Here is a 14,214-nt window from a genome sequence, read left to right on the forward strand (position 1 = left end):
TCCAGCACCTTGCGGAGGGGCCCAGGGCGTGCAAACCCGGCGACTCCCCTCGCCCACTCCTAAACGTGCAGGAGGAGGGGTGGGGCCGCTCGGGACCCTCCTCCCCGGGGAACTCTTCCTCCCCCAACTTCTCCGGGCGGGCAGCTTCTGCGGGCACAGAGCCCGCGCCCGCTGCGCGCCCCCTGTCGGCCTCCGCGCGCCAGCGCCCGGGCCCGTAGCCGGCCCATCGGCCCGCCCTCCTCGCATGGTCTCTCTAGCCCTCCCGGCCGTCTTGTCACCTCCCGCTCCGCCGACGTCACACCCGTAGCCAACGCGCAGCTGCCGGCTCTGTGCGCGTCCCTTCCGGCTCGCCGTAGCGGGCGCGCCGCCGCTTCCTGCGCCCGCGGCCCCGGATGTGTCGAGCGGAGTGGCGCAGCCTCGACCCGCACCCCCAGCAGGACGCGGCTCAGGCCCGGGGTAGGTGGGCGTGGCGGGGGTGGCGAAGGGTGTGGGTGGTGGTCCTGCGGCCCCCTTTTGAGGCTCCGCCCCCTGGAGCGCTTGGACGCGTCTGCCGCGGCCGCGGGGTTTACCGGGGGCGTGGGGCCGTGAGCGTCGGCGGAGGCTGCGGGGCCTGCGGGGTCTGTGGGTCACCGGGGCGGCGGGGGTGGGGGTCGGGCACGATGTAGCCCTCCAGCTCTTGGCGTGAAAGTCAGCTGGGAACGCGGCGCTGTGTTTGGTGCTGGGTATCCAAACGCGGACTTCTCAAGCGGGCTGGAACCCCCTCCCACACATCTAGCGGGCTGGAATCCACCCCCACCCCACACACATCCCGCGGACAGGAACCCCGCCCCCCTTACATCCAGTGGGCTGGGACCCCTTTCTACGTACATCTCCAGCGGGCTAGGATTCCCTCAGCGGGCTCGAGACCTCCCCCACCTCCAGCGGCTGGGATCCCCCCGACCCCTAGCGGGCTCTCCGCTTGGACCTCCCCTCCTGCGTAACTGTGGACACAGATGCGGTGGGAAGGTGGTTTGTCAGACCGCTCCTCGAGGGACACCAGGGGCAAATTCAAGCCCAGGGCCTTTGACTTAGGCGGGTGCTTGTGACCTAGGCCCCTTACCTGCCCACTTGCGCGGCTGCCTGGACCCCCCGCCACCCGGAAACTTTGCCCATGGAGATCTGTGGCTCTGTGGTCTCTGCCCAGATGTGACCTTATCAGAGAAAGCATAGCAGAATGCTAATAGCGCTCAACTCTGGATTTTTAGATGAGTGTTATTTTTTACTTGTATTTCCTGTTGTACTTTTTACATGATATGTACAATAAAATGGTTTTTGTAACCTTTTTAGTGGAACTAATAAATATGCTCTTTGAATGTTAAAATGCATTTTAAATTTCTAAATCATCTACCATCCAGAGATAAGCACAATTTACAGTTTGTTTATGGCCCCTTGTTCTATGTAATTTTTTTTACAATCGGGATTGTATAGTGTAATTTTATATGCTTTAAAAAAGATAGTTAAGTAATCCTGTCGTTAAGTTCTATGCAGTAACTGGGGTAGTGCTGTAGGATCTGTGGACCATCTCCTTTATCAAGCCCACCTTTTCTTGCCTGCTCCAGGCCATGGCTCTCCTGTGCTTGTCCTCCTGTCAGTTTATTTCTCTCCAAAGCATCCCCATGAACATACACTCCCTGCAGCGACCCTTTCTAGGTCCTAGCTTTCTTTTATACAGAGTTAGAATCGTGTACTCTTTGTCCCCATTATCTTGCTTTCTCATTCTCTTGAATCAACTTCGTTAAGCTTTTGGTATTACCTCTCCTCTGAAACAAGTGTCTCTGGGCCTATGGGTGTCACCACTTTGCTGAGTCCCCATCAGCAGTGTTGGGCTGCTCATGGACATTTTGACTCGTCTCCGGGGCACCAAGATACCACTCTTGGTTCTCGTTTACCTTGCTGGCTGCCGCCCCCCCAGCCTCTTTGCTTGTTCCTTTACCTGCAGTCCTCAGACTTCCTCTCTGGTCTGTACACTCAGGTGATCTCATATTGTGCTATGACTGTTAGGTCACATGTCAGCATGTTCTGAATGTGTATCTCCAGGCTGGATCTTTCTGCTCCAAACCACCACTTTTCTTTGTGTGACATCTGCCTCTACATGCTACATCTCAGTTGGGGGCAGGTCTGTTCTTCCAATTGTTTGGGTCAGAACTTGTGCGTGGTCTCCGCATTTCTTCCATGTCTTAGATCTGATCTGTTAGCACTTTCAAAATGGATCTCAAGCCCAAGTGCTTCCTACTGTCTTCTTGGCTACAGCTGCCATTCAAGCGCCCATGTCATCTCACCTGGGTTATTCTGATGACCTTCTTGCTGCTCTCCCTGCTCACCTGAACTGCCTAGCAGAAATCAGAGCAGTTGGGTGATTTCTTAGAACAGAAGTCAGATCGAGCACTTTACTCTAAGCCCTTAAGGCAGTTTATGAAGCCCCTTGTGACCAGGTCTGCACCCACTTCCTGTCCCTAGGCTCCAGCCACACGTGGCTCAGGGCCTCACTAGAGCCTCAGGTCCTGCATGCCCTGGGTCTATCACTGAGTTTTCTTTCTAGAAGTCCCTCTTCACAGAGGCTCCTGAGTAGCCCAGCACCTTGCCTGCCTGGCTCACTGGCTCCAGCCCTCTACCTGCCTGAGCTTTGCCATTCCTTGCTGCCTGGTGCTCCCTGCTGCTTATTGCCTGGCTGCCCTCTTCTTGGAGGCAGGAACTGTGCTCTCTTCTTTCGTACGCCAGTGCTTCAGTGGTGTGTGATGGGATGAGGGTCCTAAGTATGTGCTGAGTAAATGAGTTCACAAACAGATTACCTCCTGAAGCAGGCGAGTTTTTAGGGAGCTACGCAAACAGGTAATTAATAATCGTAGGGGTGCTGTGAGTTAGAGATTGGCTCTTGGAGTTGTTCAGGTCTGCTGTGGGTTGAGATGGGGTGGTCCGTTGCAGGTGGGAGCATTTGAGAGGGTCAGGGAAGGGTTCAGCTACCTGACCTTGCCCTCCAGAAACCCTGTGTGAGATTGGGCGTCTCCCGGTGGCAGCCTCCCATAGTTGGTCTGGCTGTTGTTTTCTGGCAGGGAGTTCTGTTGGCACTGTCTGTCCCCCCACCCCCTTTATGTCTCAGTGCTTGTTTTGCATGGGAAGGAACCTTTGCTCCCCTGTCAGGGAGTTTGGGGTTGCCAGCTCAGGCTCTGGGGTACACAGCTGGGATAGGGCTGGTGTTCCCTGAGGGTTGGTAGTCCCAGTGCTGTGGCACTGTGCACTGGGCAGATCCTCCTCCTTCCTCTGCCAAGGGCAAGCAGTCGACCTTTCTCACAGGAAGAGCAGCATCCTCCTCTGGGAATCTGGCTGTACTGCTCAGCCTCGGAGGGGGGGTACCATGTGCCCACCCTTCAGGAGTCAAGGCCCTGGCCCTTGGTGTTTTCCTGGGGACATCCTTTGGGCCTGTGACCTCAGCTCTGCCCCTCCATGGTTCCTGCTTTATTTGTGGACACAAAAACTGTTATCTTGTTCTTGTATGTTGTTAATCCTGTAGAAATAAATTCTTTAAATTACATCCCCACTGGAAGGGAAAGTGCGTGTGCTTGCTTTGCCGTTTCCTTTAGCTTTTTACAAATTTACAGTAGTCACTTTTTTTGGTGTAGGATTCTGAGAGTTTTGCACATCGATCTCTGCCTGGTAGTCTTTTCCAGGGAGTCAGGTGAGGGAATGCCCACAGCGGGGGCCTCTTGAGTCTGGCTTCTTCCACTGAGCAGAAGGCGTCTGGACTCATGCAGTGCTACACGTATCACAAGCTGGTTTTTTTGTTGCTGAGAGTGTTTGTGGCGTGGATGGACACAGCTTGTCTACCCACCTGTTGAAGGACATTTGGGTTGTTGCCAGCCTTTTAATACAAGTAATGCATGAATTGTCCTCTCGGTCTGATGTTCAGATGTACAGAAGCACAGAAGGCCACACAGCCCCTCTTTGCTCTTTCTCGTTTGTGACTTGCTCCCCAGGACTAACCGGTTTGGTCGTCCCATTTTCCTGGCTTCGTTCTGTACATCAGAGCCTCTATCCTCCACCAGGGTTATATCCCCCATGAGTGGGTGGGTGAAAATTGGTTCTTGGGAGGAGGGTGAAAACATGATAGGTATAACGGTGGTTTGTGATCTCCCTAGGGGTCATGGTACCTCAGCAAGTATATGATGTAGCTGTGGTACTAAAGTCTCCTTGGATGATTAGGGGAGAGATGCCTAAACAGGCAGCTTAGGGCAGCCATGGAGAAAGAGGCTGAGCAGCAGAGCAGCTGTTGCTGAGTCACCAGGAGGCCGTGGCTGTGTTCTTGGTGTTTGAGGAACCATTCCTTCAGTTTGTCTTGAATGTTACTCTCAAGCTGAGATAGATTCCACTTGGTCTGGTCTGGGACTCTGGTCCACAGGCCCAGGACCCGCCACCACTGCCACGACTTTTCACGTGTCACCACAGCCTCTTACAGCAGCAGGTGTGTCACGTGTTGGTCCAGCCCTCAGCTCCCAGCAGTTCAGGTGGTCTCCATAATAGCACACAGTCTCACAGCTCAGATTAGCTCTGAGTTGGGATCTGTGTATTTTAGATACTAGTTTGGAACCTTCCTAATCTACTCTAAGGTGGGAGAAGGACTGTTTTATTAGTATATGAGACTCTTGCTAAAGTTGTCTTTCATAAAGTGACATCTGGGTATTACCACTTACATAGAAATTATTTTTTCCTGTAACGTTTACCTATGAAAATTTCAAAAGTGAACAGAGGATGAGAGAATTTGACAGTGAACACCTTTGTACTCACTGCCTATTTTCTATTAGACATTGCAGTCTTCCCTGCTTTCACACTTCCATTCATCTTTTAAACATTTTGGGGAACATTTCAAAGTGAATGAAAGTATTTGTTTCAGTATTTTTAGGCCTTTTTTTTTTTATGCTCTCTTAGGCAAGGGCAGTTGTTCAGTTCTTGGTCTGCCCAATTTCTTAGGGAATGCGAGCATGCTGCACGGCTGATAAAAAGCCTTGAACACAGGTTCCCATGAACGGAGGGCAGAGAGCACTGCAGAGGGAAGTTCAGGAGGATCATAGTGTGTTTTTGGGAAAAGAAGGCTATTACATCGGGTGTTTGGGGTGTTGAAGGGCCTGCTGGTGTAGCTGCCACCACTGTGCTCATGGGGTTCACCTCACCCTGGTCTGACTCTCCCTAAGCTGCTTCTCACAAAATCAAAGCCTACGGTGGTGCCTGGGGGTCCACAGGCCTCCAGCCCACCTGGCCAACATGGGGCACACTGCAGCCATGCATGGGCTTTGTGGACTGCTGGCCACACCGCTGCCTTGGGGCCCTGAGCTCCGTCGTACCCTGCCTTCTCACCCACTGGAGCCATTTTCCAGGCCTGCCATCCTTACCAGGTAGCTGGCTCTGGAGTGTGAGTGTGTCATTGGCATCTGTGTAGAGTCCACATTGAAAGGATAAGGTTTATGTGGTTTAGTCCCTTGATTTGTCTTTGGTCCCAACATTGACTTCAGTTTGAAATTCAAATGATGATAAGGAGGGCATGACTTTATTTCTTCAAAGATGGAGAAGGTCAGTGCAGCTGGGAACTGCTGTCCTACAATCTCCTACCCTCTTGCCTTACCTCCCAGGCTGCCTGCACAGCTGCGTGTTCTGTAGAGTTTCCACTTGTTGCCCATTGTGGCCTGCCGCCCCAAGGTCCCTCTGCTCTGCTAGGATGCCATGGATTTCAGGCCATTTCACTGGGCAGAATTTGGACAGGGGTTCTAAAGAAAAGCCCACGAGCTGATGCTGACTGATTCTGAGTTTTCTTCCAGCACCTGGAGTTCTTCCTTCTCCACCCCACTGGTGATTATGTTGTCCTTCCCAGAGTTAGCTTTGTTTATTTCTGTGTATATGCAGTTTCAGAGACTTGTTCATCCTTACTGATTTAATTTTATTTTTTGACTGATTCTTGATAAAGTGACTGACACTTTAACCTGATTCTAAGAGTCAAAATGGTACAAGGCGGCATACTTAGAAGTGTCTGTCTCTTCCCCTCTTGCTGCTGTGTCACACTCACCCTGGAATGCTACCAGCCTCATTTACTTACACCTTATTCTTCCAGAGTTCCTTTTTTAGAAGGTGTCACTTACTCTAGACTCTTTTAGTGAACTTGTTTGGGAAAAAAATATGTATATACACAGATACCTATCTGTTTTTAGAAAAATATAGTAAAGATATGCCACTGTCATCTCCTCCCCTTTATTATACAAAGGTGGTTTACCATATATTGTCTTTTGCACTTTGCTTATTTGACCTAACTGTATGTTCTGGAAATCGCTCAGTACCAGTTCGTGGAGCTTTTCCTTAGGCTTCTGTTCAGCTGTATAGTGCTCCAGTGAGTGGACGTAGCCAGCCAGTCTCTGACAATGGACATGGAGTTTGTTTCCAGTATTTTGCATTTACAAGTAAGGCCAGGTGAATAAACTTTGTGCTTTTACCTATTTTCAAATTGGAGGTGGGTATTTAAAGGGAATTCATAGTGGGACTACTGGGTCCAAGGTATGAGTGTGTATACCTCTGTTAAGTGGTTAGGATCCTCTGTGGAGTTAGACTGCATAGCACAGCAGAGTTGCGACGCCTGGTTCTCTGTCACTGCCAGTGTGTTGATGGGCTTTTGAATTTTCGTCAGTGTGATAGATGATAAATTTCAGCTTAGTTTTAATTTTCATTTTTTTTATTATGAGTGATGAATTTACAAGTCATTGTGCTTGAAAAATTCAACTTCAAGCCTTAAGAGTTCCACTTTATTTAACAGATTTTTGTAACAGGAAATCCCATTTCATAACTACAAGCTAGGAGTGAGTGAGTTGAATCAAACGTTTAGTTTGTTACTTGTGAGTGGCCTTGCAGAGAGATCCTTCGAGTGTTTTGGTGGATTGCAGTCTTGGTCAAGAAGACAGCGTGGGTTTTGGCTTATGCTGGTGATGGCATGTGGAAGTCATAGACTGGTCCTTATGTTTGACAGGCAGGACCGTGTCTGTGACGTCCCCGTTTCCACCTCCTGGGGGCTCTTTGACCCAGACACCGTGTGCTACACACAGGTCTCCCATGGTGATGATGTTATGTGGAGAAATGCTTCCCCACGTAGCAGTGCTGATGGACAGTGCCTGGCCCTGGCTTTGGCCTGGGGAGGCTTCATTACCTGGGTGGTGACTGCAGTGAGCCGGGTGGCCTGGACCTTCTGCTTGTTGCTGGTGGGGAGTATGGCCAGGATTTGGATTTTTCTAATGAATGAAGCCAACAGCTTGTGTTTTCATGTGAAATCTCCTGATTTAAAAATACTCATTGAAATAAATCCAAACATGAGACAGTATCATACAGCCTAAACAGACCAAGCCTTCAGTCTGGGTCTGGCAGGGCCCCTGGAACTGCCAGATTCCCCTTTGAATGATAGGTGCTCTCCTGTGCAGTGCAGTTGGCCCTCACTGCTCCGCCACTTCAGTCTCAACCTTCCCCTCACTTGTTCTCTGCTCCATCTGTTGTCCCCTGCTCCATCCCTGCCCCAGAGCCTGAGGAGTGTCTCTGGGTGCTAGTGCTCATCCCCTCGCAGTCAGGCAGCCTACCTGTTACAGGGCTCTTGGCTGTGCTTGGCCAAAGGTGATTCTCTTACTGTGTTTAGAGACACGTAGAGTATACATACCTCTATATGCATGTAGTCACATCAGGATTTTAAAAGCATGTTCCAGGACACATGTATTTATATGCTATATAGATGTCCAACTTTACTCAAGATACATAATTTCAGCACATAGGAAACTCCTTACTCAATTTTAGTGGCTGCCTCTAAGTGGTGGACCCACCAAATTTTGTTAAAAGTTCCCTATGGGTGGATATTACCATTGTTTGCAATTTTTGTTATTATAAATATTGTTCCAGTGACCATCTTTAGACAATTGCATGTTTCCATGAAGAGATCCCCAGAAGTGGGACCCCTTAATATAAGTATGTGTCAGCATTGCAATAGGTAATGGCTGATGCCTTTCAGGTATTGCTGGCTTTGCTTCCCCCATGTGTGTGGGGCCCTCTCTCAAATGGCACCAGTCTTTGTGACCTTTGTTGACAGCATGTCTTTCTCACTCTATATCACACTTCCTTAGTGATGAGGTGAGTGTTTTTCATTTGCATTTGTATTTCCTGCATAATTGCTGGTTTATACCCTCTTCTCTTTTTGGGGTTTGGGGAAGTCACCCATGTTTATGTCAGAATTCTTGCTGTATGAAGGATGGGTAACTTTTTGTCACACATGCTCCAAGTATTTTTTATCAGTCTTTTTGACTTTTATTGTAATTTTTTTTAGTAAAATCTGTTACTATTATTTATTTTATTTTATTTTATTTTATTTTATTTTATTTTATTTTATTTTATTTTTGCTATCTACAATTACAGGAAGAACACTATGTTTACCAGGCTCCCCCACTCACCAAGTACCCCACCCCCACCCCACTACAGTCACTGTCCATCAGTGTAGCAAGTTGGTGTATAATCACCACCTGTCTTCTCTGTGTTGTACAGCCCTTCCCGTACCCCGCAACAACACTATACACGCTAATTGTAATGCCCCCTTTCTTTTTCCCTGCCCTTATCCCTCCCTTCCCACCCATCATCCCCAGTCCCTTTCCCTTTGGTAACTGTTAGTCCATTTTTGGGTTCTGTGATTCTGCTGCTGTTTTGTTCCTTCAGTTTTTCTTTGTTCTTATACTCCACATATGAGTGAAATCATTTGGTATTTGTCTTTCTCCACCTGGCTTATTTCACTGAGCATAATACCCTCTAGCTCCATCCATGTTGTTGCAAATGGTAGGATTTGTTTTCTTCTTATGGCTGAATAATATTCCACTGTGTATATGTACCACAATTTCTTTATCCATTCATCTACTGATGGACACTTAGGTTGCTTCCATTTCTTGGCTATTGTAAATAGTGCTGCGATAAACATAGGGGTGCATCTGGCTTTTTCAACCTGGACTGCTGCATTCTTAGGGTAAATTCCTAGAAGTGAATTCCTGGGTCAAATGGTATTTCTATTTTAAGCATTTTGAGGAACCTCCATACTGCTTTCCACAATGGTTGAACTAATTTACATTCCCACCAGCAGTGTAGTAGGAGGGTTTCCCTTTCTCCACAATCTCACCAACATTTGTTGTTTGTCTTTTGGATGGTGGTCATCCTTACTGGTGTGAGGTGATATCTCATTGTGGTTTTAATTTGCATTTCTCTGATGACAAGCGATGTGGAGCATCTTTTCATGTGTCTGTTGGCCATCTGAATTTCTTCTTTAGAGAACTGTCTATTCAGCTCCTCTGCCCATTTTTTAATTGGATTATTTGCTTTTTGTTTGTTGAGGTGTGTGAGCTCTTTATATATTTTGGATGTCAACCTTTTATCGGATCTGTCATTTATGAATATATTCTCCCATACTGTAGGGTACATTTTTGTTCTATTGATGGTGTCCTTTGCTGTACAGAAGCTTTTCAGCTTGATATAGTCCCACTTGTTCATTTTTGCTTTTGTTTCCCTTGTCTGGGGAGATATGTTCATGAAGAAGTCACTCATGTTTATGTCCAAGAGATTTTTGCCTATGTTTTTTTCTAAGAGTTTTATGGTTTCATGACTTACATTCAGGTCTTTGATCCATTTTGAATTTACTTTTGTGTATGGGGTTAGACAGTGATCCAGTTTCATTGTCTTACATGTAGCTGTCCAGTTTTGCCAGCACCATCTGTTGAAGAGACTGTCATTTCCCCATTGTATGTCCATGGCTCCTTTATCATATATTAATTGACCATATATGTTTGGGTTAATGTTTGGAGTCTCTATTCTGTTCCACTGGACTGTGGCTATGTTCTTGTGCCAGTACCAAATTGTCTTGATTACTGTGGCTTTGTAGTAGAGCTTGAAGTTGGGGAGTGAGATCCCCCCAACTTTATTCTTCCTTCTCAGGATTGCTTTGGCTATTCGGGGTCTTTGGTGTTTCCACATGAATTTTTGAAGTATTTGTTCCAGTTCGTTGAAGAATGCTGTTGGTAATTTGATAGGGATTGCACTGAATCTGTATATTGCTTTGGGCAGGATGGCCATTTTGATGATATTAATTCTTCCTAGCCAGGAGCATGGGATGAGTTCCCATTTAGTGTCCTCTTTAATTTCTCTTAAGAGTGTCTTGTAGTTTTCAAGGTATAGGTCTTTCACTTCTTTGGTTAGGTTTATTCCTAGGTATTTTATTCTTTTTGGTGCTATTGTCAATGGAATTGTTTTCCTGATTTCTCTTTCTATTAGTTCATTGTTAGTGTATAGGAAAGCCACAGATTTCTGTGTGTTAATTTTGTATCCTGCAACTTTGCTGAATTCCGATATTAGTTCTAGTAGTTTTAGGGTAGAGTCTTTAGGGTTTTTTATGTACAATATCATGTCATCTGCAAATAGTGAAAATTTAACTTCTTCTTTACCAATCTGGATTCCTTGTATTTCTTTGTTTTGTCTAATTGCCATGGCTAGGACCTCCAGTACTATGTTGAATAACAGTGGGGAGAGTGGGCATCCCTGTCTATTTCCCGATCTCAGAGGAAAAGCTTTCAACCTCTTGCTGTTCAGTATGATGTTAGCTGTGGGTTTATCATAGATGGCCTTTATTATGTTGAGGTACTTGCCCTCTATACCCATTTTGTTGAGAGAGTTTATCATGAATGGATGTTGAATTTTGTTGAATGCTTTTTCAGCATCTAGGGAGATGATCATGTGGTTTTTTGTCCTTCTTTTTGTTGATGTGTTGGATGATGTTAAAGGGTTTTTGAATGTTGTACCATCCTTGCATCCCTGGGATGAATCCCACTTGGTCATGGTGTATGATCCTTTTGATGTATTTTTGAATTCGGTTTGCTAATATTTTGTTGAGTATTTTTGCATCTACGTTCATCAGGGATATTGGTCTGTAGTTTTCTTTTTTGGTAGGGTCTTTGCCTCGTTTTGGTATTAGGGTGATGTTGGCTTCATAGAGTGAGTCTGGGTCAGTCTTGGAAGGTTATATTTTTCTAGGAAGTTGTCCATTGCTCCTGGGTTTTCCAGCTTGTTAGCATATAGGTTTTTATAATATTCTCTAATAATTCTTTGTATTTCTGTGGGGTCCGTCATGATTTTTCCTTTCTCGTTTCTGATTCTGTTGATGTGTGTTGATTCTCTTTTTCTCTTACTAAGTCTGGCTAGAGGCTTATCTATTTTGTTTATTTTCTCCAAGAACCAGCTCTTGGTTTCATTGATTTTTTCTATTGTTTTATTCTTCTCAATTTTATTTATTTCTTCTCTGATCTTTATTATGTCCCTTCTTCTGCTGACCTTAGGCCTCATTTGTTCTTTTTCCAATTTCAATAATTGTGACATTAGACTATTCATTTGGGATTGTTCTTCCTTCTTTAAATATGCCTGGATTGCTATATACTTTCCTTTACGACTGCTTTCACTGCATCCCACAGAAGTTGGGGCTTTGTGTTGTTGTTATTTGTTTCCATATATTGCTGGATCTCCATTTTAATTTGGTCGTTGATCCATTGATTATTTAGGTGCATGTTGTTAAGCCTCCATGTGTTTGTGAGCCTTTTTGCTTTCTTTGTACAATTTATTTCTAGTTTTATACCTTTGTGGTATGAAAATTCAAAATATTTTTATGGGAGAGTTTGGTGCACAACACTAGTGACTGGGACACATGCCAATGAAGGGCAATCTGGAAAGCGTAGAGCCATAGAAGAAGAATTCAGTGTGTCATCACACATCCAACATTAACTTCTTTTAGGTAGCTATATCAAATGTATTGATATTTATTGTTGGACATGCCACCTTTTTTCTGTAAATATTACTTCCATGGCCACCTGCGTGTCCTGGAACACAGCTCTCGTTTCTTCTTAGGCTGATCTAGAAGTCAGATTACTGGGCTGTCAGATGCTGATGTGCTAGGAGACGTGGTGCTGACTGCCATATTGTCTCTGGGATCCCACTTGAAGGCACTGCACACTATTTGTAGACATTGACTCTTGTAGCCATCCTTATAAGTCAAATGGAGAAATGACCCCACACCCCAACTCCCTCCTGCCTCTCTTGATGCAACCTCCCCACCACAGCCGGCAGGTTCTGCCTAATCTCTGTGCCTTGGTTCTGCCTGTTCCAGATGTCCTGTGGTGTGACTGACCCGCTGCACTCCGTCCTGCAGTAGGGCTCTGCTCCCTGGCATCCTGCCGCTTCTGGTGCGGTGGGCGTGTCCATGGCTCGGCCCTCACCTCACTGAGGCTGCTCCGTTTAGTCCCTTCTCCCTGGGGAAGGTCAGTGTTCGTATTCTAATATGTTTCAGTGGATAGCTTTTTAATTTACATTTTTAGCAAGTGATTGATGTTTATAATGTAAAATTGGTGTCCTGCTTTTTTTACTTAATATATCTGGAACATTTTCCATTTTTATTGCGTAGTCTCTGTCTGGAACTTGAATTTTGGATATTTTTGGTTACACTCCTTTTTATTTTTACCATTTTATTCTATAGTGAATATTTTTATGCACAGTTTTTAAAAGAACAGGTAGGTGAATTCCTTAGAGATTTCCAGAGGTAGGATTCCTGGGTTGAGGGTCGTGGGGTCAGATAGGCCCTTCTGCTGGGCCACCTGTTGGTGTGTTCTGTGCTTTGAGCCCCTGTCCCCATGCCCCACCAGCCACGGCAGGATGCCAGCCTGGTGGTGGCGTGTCGGGGCTGCGTGGCTCTGGCAGTGGTCCCCTCATCTGCGCTGCTGCCTTAGCCCTGAGGCTGGGCGCCACCTCTGCTGACCAAGTGCACAATCTCTCCTTTTGCGAATGGTCTCTTGCCCTTAATTCTTTTTCTACTGGCTTCTCAGTGTTTTAAACATTTGTGTGAGTCTTTCTGTAGTGCTGGAATAGTCAGTCCTCTTGTAATTGCTACTTCAGATGCTCCTCCCAAGATACCTGTGTTTTGATTTTGATGACTTAGTTTTGAGTTTTAAATGTTTTAAAGTGTGTGTCTTCAAACCCATCTACCTTTCAGACACAGTGTTACTGTTTGACCTTCGGGAAAGCGAATCCCCTTCAGACCTTCAGTAAGTATTCACTTTGCTGCTCTTGACGTTTTCCTGTTTTTTTAAAAAAATATTATGTAAAAAACTTGTGATGTTAGCTTACAAAAATGCTTCATTTATTTTGGTGAATGATCTGTGGTGAGAATTTAGATGGGATTTTTCTCAGTGTGTTAATCCATTGCCATAACATCTTTTTCCCCAATACCTCTCCCTGGTCTTATGAATTATATGTGAGACAGTTCTTTCTGGCCTTGTTCTCTCCTGCTGATCACCTTTGATATTCTGGGCATGTGTTCTGAGGAAGTAATCCTAAATATGTTTATTTTTGTGCCATTACCCACTAATCTCCCCCATAATGCTTAAGAAGATCAGGAGCAAAATCTTGATTTGAATGCAGTAAGTGTGCCTGAGAGCCCTGGCCCACACTCCCAGCACCTCTGCTGAGCCCCTAGGGTGGGCCCTGGGTCGCTGGTTAAGGCTGTTCCTCACTGGGTCCTTCTCACTTCAGTAGGTTTGCTGCAGCTTACCTGTGATCCCTAGACTCTGTGTTCAGGGATAGCCGTCTGAGCAGAAAGTGCCATTCCACTGGCTGCTCTGATGCTGCTTTTTACGTTTCCTCAACCTTTACTTGTGTACCATAAATTCTGTAGCCTTTGGTTCCATTTATGCACACCTTTCAACCCAGACCCCGGGACCGTGGAGCATTCCTATCTACCTGTTTATACTCTGTAAGTTCTGTAACTTCTGGCTTACGAACGCTTTCCACCCCTCATCCACGTTCTTGGCGAGAAAGGAGCGCTGTTCACAAGGTGAAAGAGCACATCTGCCTGTCCTGGGGGAGGGTGGAGGGAATGTCAAGAAATGAGCTGGATGTATTGGTTATAGCTTGAGAATTTTAAATGGTGGAAGGCAGTTTCTGTGCCTGAGCCACGGCAGTGGGGAGCAGCTGTCGGGCTTCACTGTTGTCCTATTCTCATGTTGGGGTGGGGACAGGGGTCGTCTCCCTGGACATAGCTCAGAACTGGCCTCGTCCTGCTTGGCCTCCACTTTCTGCTGCCGTGGGAAGTAGCCCTGCTGG

At 46.3% G+C, this 14,214-nt stretch overlaps 1 protein-coding gene across 27 annotated transcripts in view; it reads left to right on the forward strand.

The window, feature by feature from the left end:
• Positions 1-349: 349 nt before the first annotated feature.
• EP400 (E1A binding protein p400) overlaps positions 350-14,214 on the forward strand; it is a 101,787-nt gene continuing 87,922 nt past the window's right edge. For 26 of the 27 annotated variants that reach the window (XM_037014117.2, XM_037014119.2, XM_037014118.2 and 23 more), the window contains exons 1-3: positions 350-456; positions 12,227-12,377; positions 13,106-13,157. The gene's annotated coding sequence lies outside the window, so the exon portion shown is untranslated. The remainder of the gene's footprint in view (positions 457-12,226; positions 12,378-13,105; positions 13,158-14,214) is intronic. The other variant, XM_037014120.2, reaches the window with a different exon arrangement.

The sequence above is a fragment of the Manis javanica genome, chromosome 15, assembly GCF_040802235.1.
Source record: "Manis javanica isolate MJ-LG chromosome 15, MJ_LKY, whole genome shotgun sequence".
In the NCBI taxonomy this organism is placed as follows: Eukaryota; Metazoa; Chordata; class Mammalia; order Pholidota; family Manidae; genus Manis; species Manis javanica.